Genomic DNA, 5,576 nt, shown 5'->3' with positions numbered 1-5,576 from the left:
CTGCCATTTTGATTTGCTTGGTCCCTCCTTTAATCCCAGAGAGTAGTAGTACCGCAGATCGTCACTAGGACTATCATACTGATAGTCAGTATGCTTTTTCAACTATCTGATCTAATCTTTTGGAGTAGTAGACGACTGGTTTTAGTTTTCCTCCATATGGTTGGAGCAGCACGGATGTCATAAATCCTGATTTACAATCCACAGTTTGTGTAAATGGTTCTCATACTTAGGTAACACTAAGACTGTGGATGACATTAGTTCCTGTTTTAACTCAGCAAATTGTTGCTCCACTTTAGCTTTCCACTTTATTTTATCCGACATTGCCATCGGTGTGTCATGTATTAGGTTCAACAATAACTGGGTTCTATCTGCAAAATGTTCGATCCGTGCTCTGCAGTAGTTGCATAAACCAAGAAGCCGAGATGCGTTTTTTGCATCTTTCTTATGAACACCTCAGATTCGGAGGGGCTGGGGCCTATCCAGAAAATTTGTGCAGCCCCTCCGGAGGATCCCCCACTATTTTTCTTAGCGTGTGCCACGCGCTTGTCAACCTGGTCGAGCGGCCATGGAATAGGGATTCAGAATGGCAGTCCAAAAAAACAAAACAATGTCTCATCTGTGGAAGCTTCTTCTTCCTCTTTTATTATTATTTTTCTTTGTAGCCAGCAGTGTAACCAACCATACCACAAACACCCAACCAACAATGAACAACAAATGACAAGCAGCTTATATTCAGATTCACCTAAATTGGGAGAAACCATTATTAGGGATATATTAAATGCAAGATAGAACATACAATACTATTTACATTAGACAAAGGACAAAAAACACAATACATTTACAAACTAATACAAACTGAAAATATCTTAAACCAATTCCAATCATTACATGAAAATCTATAGCAACACAAAAATCTACTCTGGCCAGTGTCACCCCTCTTAATCTGCCTCTTAGTTTGAGCCAATACTGCAGTCTGCACACCTGAGTGTGTTACACCAGGATGAAGTCCCTCCTCTGCAGGTGAAACCATACCCAGAAAAACAAACAGGTTCAATTCAAATAAAACAAACAAATAGGAAAAACAGTTGGCGTGCTGTTTAACTGTTTACCACTACTTCATTTCTAAAAAGAATATTCAAATTAACATGTAACGTTGGCTCATCGTTACAGCATGTTTTCTGCGTGCCTAGCATGTTCCATGGTGCGAGTGACATTAGCAGTTCCCAGGTTTACAAAGTGCTTTTTTACCCATGTACTGATATGCGGATTGAAACCATTTAAGAGTCCATTCTTTAATTGTTGTTGGTACGCGCTGCTGTCATCCGCATTGTAGGGTACACTATGAATTCGGAATTCTTTTTCAAATCTAATTTTGAAATCATCTACATCTTCTCCTGTTTTTTGTTTTATGGATGCTAAATGACTATAGTCCGCTCTTTTTGAAAAACTGTTCTAACAGTTTCCTGCACAGCATTCCATCCATCCATCCATCCATCCATCCATCTTCTTCCGCTTATCCGGGGTTGGGTCGCGGGGGTAGCAGCTTCAGTAGGGAAGCCCAGACGTCCCTCTCCCCAGCCACTTGGGTCAGCTCCTCCGGGGGAATCCCAAGGCGTTCCCAGGCCAGCCAGGAGACATAGTCCCTCCAGTGTGTCCTGGGTCTTCCCCTGGGCCTCCTCCCGGTGGGACGTGCCCGGCATTCCATTGATTTTGTAAATCTTGAGGCATTTGGCTATCATCTTGATATGTGTAAGGGATATACAGGAAACATTCTTTCCTGTATAATTTCCCCTTATTTTCCCCCAATCTCTCCCTGCTGAAGATTGGAGAGCTTGTCCAAACTTATGTCCGTTGAGCCTTTATGAGGCATAAACATTTTGAATATCTCAGATCCACTCTTCTGGATCTTCTTGCATTCGTGTTACACCTTCCACAGCTTTTCTAGCGTCTTCAAGCGGCCAGGGTCTAAAAACATATAACACTGGTTGGCGGTTATTCCCCTGTCCTGGGTTTGGATTTGCCACTTGTATAATCGGGTATACTGCGCTAGTTGGTTCTGTTTTTTTTCTTTTGCAGTCCTAAATGATATGGAACAGTCTGGGGTGTGCTTGAGCAAGATGGATCAGGATTGTATGCTGGTGGTGGCTCTAACGGTTGGCCACTCACCGCACCTTCTTCACTAAATGGGGAAAATCTATTAGACGTTGTGACGGTTTGGTCACGGTTTTGGTGCTTGTTTTTAAAGTTATGAGCTAGGGACCTGTCCTAAAGACCCAGTTACCTCCTGGGTCTTTGCAACAGGTCCCTAGAACTACCGGTAAATTTCAGCGCGTTGTACTCCCTCCGCTGAGTTTATTTTAATCTCCTAACTTTAAAGAGAAAGACCAAATGGACACAGTATAAGTTTCACAAGCTTTTGCAAAAGAGGAGAGAACTTCACACCTCGGTATCTCAGTTCAACTCCAAAGATGCTCCCCATTGCAAGCTTCTTTATTTCATGCAAGCAGGAAGTGCTCCATTGTTAGCGCGGCAGGAAGTGGAAGACAACTTCTTATCTGGACTCAACAGCTGTTTGAGTGTAACCCACTTAACCATTGTGGGCTGACCTGTGGCTGCAGTTTCACAAAACACTTCCCTTCAATATGAGAACTGCTGAGACACATATTTCACACTTCCAGTACTTAATATAAAGGAATGTTAAACACACTACATGAAATGATAACATAAATTATACGTAAATGTAAGAATGGTAATAAAACCTTAACATTAACTAATGACAGAATCTAGAAATAATAACCAATACTAAAGAAGTCAAATGCCTGCCAGGGCCAGAATGGGCGACATCAAATCCTACCTGAAACTGCTGGCGAAGGATAAGCATAAATACAGTAAGATTGTGATTCATGCTGGGGGCAATGACACTCGGTTACACCAATCGAAGATCACTAAAGTTAGTGTTACTTCGGTGTGTAAGTTTGCTAAAACAAGTCGGACTCTCTGGTCCCCTGCCTGATCTGACCATTGATGACATGTTTAGCCGTATGTCATCATTCAACCGCTGGTTGTCTGGGTGGTGTCCTGAAAACAACATGGACTACATTGATAACTGATGAACTTTCTGGGGAGAACCTGGTCTGATCCAGAGAGATGGCATCCATCACACTTTAAATGGTGCAGCTCTTCTTTTTAGGAATCTGGCCAGATTTATTAGTTCTCCTAAATGCTGACAACCCAGGGTCCAGACCAGGAAGCACAGCCGTAGTTTAACACACCTCTCTGCAGCTTCTGTACTGTTACCCACTCATTACCCTGTTGAGACAGTGTCTTTCCCACGGCCAAAACTGAACAGATTAAGAACGGATCTAAAAGGAGCAAATCATAAAAATATCATACAAATCAATATGACTCAACTTGAACCAGAAAATACAACAATTAAATGTGGTCTATTAAATAAAAGGTCTCTCCCTCCAAAGACTTTGTTAGTTAATGAATTGATTTCTGAAAATCTGGCTAAAACAGGACTTTGTTAGTTTAAATGAGTCAACTCCCTCCAATTATTTAAATTTCCAGATTACATTCTCAGAGCTACAGGAAGAGGAGGAGGAGTAGCAGCGTGATTTATTAATTAGTCCCAGACCAATTAATAACTACGAATCTTTTGAACTTTAACCCTTAGATTCCCTCTTCCAAACTGCAAATCAATAAAACCTCTTCTCTTTGTTGTTCTGTATCGTCAACCAGGCCCTTACTCTCAGTTTTTGGATCAGTTATCAGACTTCTTATCTGATTTGCTGTTAAACACTGACAAGGTTATTATTGTGGGGGATTTTAAAATTCATGACACTGAATGTGATCATCTTAACGTAGGCTTTAAAACTGGCCTAGATTTAATTGGTTCTTCTCAAAATGTGCATAAACTGACGCACTATTGCTTTCATACTTTGGACCTTGTGTTGACATATCTCATTGACTGTGAAGAATTAACAGTAGTTCCTCACAACCCTGTTCTATCTGACCATTTTTAATAACCTTTGAGTTCAATTTAACTGAGTTCTCCACCCCCAAAAGAAGGTTGAATTATAGTAGATCTTTATCAGATAATGCTGTACCAAACAGCATTTTTCATCATTAATAGAGGAGAAAGAAAATAACCCTAGATTTCTCTTTAGTACAGTTCCAAAACATACCTAGAGTCATAGCTCTGTTAATCCATCCATTCCCTCAGCTCTCAGCAGTAATGACTTTAAGGGATTCTTCATAAAAAAATGATTCCATTAAAAATAAAATAATTGGCATCCTCCCAAACATGATTACCTCGTCCTCAGTAATTGGGGCAGTGCTGGAGGAATCTTTAGAACCTGCTTGGTATTTAAACAGTAGAGCTTTCTGAGCCATCTAAAAATTTAGCTTCATCTAAACCTCCTACTTGTATGTTAGACCCAATCCCAACCAAGTTATTTAAGGAGGTATTCCCTTTGATTAATGTCATGGTGCAGTTTTGGCCTGCCTGTTTTCCCACGAATTCTCAGCATTTTCACCTCTCAGGCAACCCAGCTCTCACTCCACCTCCTGGTCAGTGCGACCTGTCAGCTCCTAACCAGCCTGCACTCTTTCTACCTGCGAGCCTCTCTATAAAAGCCTCCCTCAGTCTGTTCTTCCCGGCTGGCTCGTCTTCATTCTCCACCCAACCCTCTTCTGTCAGACAGATATCTTCCCACATCTGTTCTGTCAGAAGTTCCTCACATCGGCTGTCAGAGATTTTCCCACGTCTACAGCCCCTGCGTTCTATGGACTCTCTCTCTCTATCCTGCGCTGCTGGATCTATTGCAGCCTCTGCATGCTCCAAGTAAGCTCTTGGATGTGCTGCTGATTCTCCGCTACCCCAGTGCTCCTACGCTCCACGTAAGCTCACTGCTATGCTGCTGATTCTTCTGCTATCCCAGTGCTCCAACTTCTGCTTGGGTCCCGTCCCGAAGCGCTCCAGCTCCTGCAGTCCTCTAGCTCAGTCATCTTCATCCTCCAGCTCCTGCTCTGTCAAGACTCTGGTTTGTTCTCTGTCCACAGCTCATCCTCACTTTAATAGAACTCTTTAACACCAAGCTCCGTGTGCGGCTGAATTCCGGGTTCATCCGAAAAATCCTGACAATTAATGCCCCCATTTTAGACATGATTCATCTATCCTTAGTAAATGGATATTTACCACAGGCTTGTACCACAGTAGCTGTTATTAAACCTTTACTTAAGAAACTATCTCTTGATCAAGATGATTTAATAAATTGCAGACCTATATCTGATTTTTTTTTTCCCCATCTAAAATTATAGGGAAAGTAGTTGCTAATCAACTATGTGAACACTTACAAAGTACTTACCTATTTGAAGACTTTCAGTCAGGCTTCAGAGCTCATCATAGCACTGAAACATCTCTGGTGAAGGTTACTAATGATGTTCTCATGGCGTCAGAAAATAGACTTGTCTGTACTTGTCCTGTTAGATCTCAGTGGTGCATTTGATACAGTTCATCACAATATTCTCCTAGAAAGCCTTGAGCATACTGTAGGGATTAAGGGGAAAGCATT

The sequence above is a fragment of the Fundulus heteroclitus genome, unplaced genomic scaffold, assembly GCF_011125445.2.
Source record: "Fundulus heteroclitus isolate FHET01 unplaced genomic scaffold, MU-UCD_Fhet_4.1 scaffold_37, whole genome shotgun sequence".
In the NCBI taxonomy this organism is placed as follows: domain Eukaryota; kingdom Metazoa; phylum Chordata; class Actinopteri; order Cyprinodontiformes; family Fundulidae; genus Fundulus; species Fundulus heteroclitus.
This window is presented reverse-complemented; position numbering follows the sequence as displayed.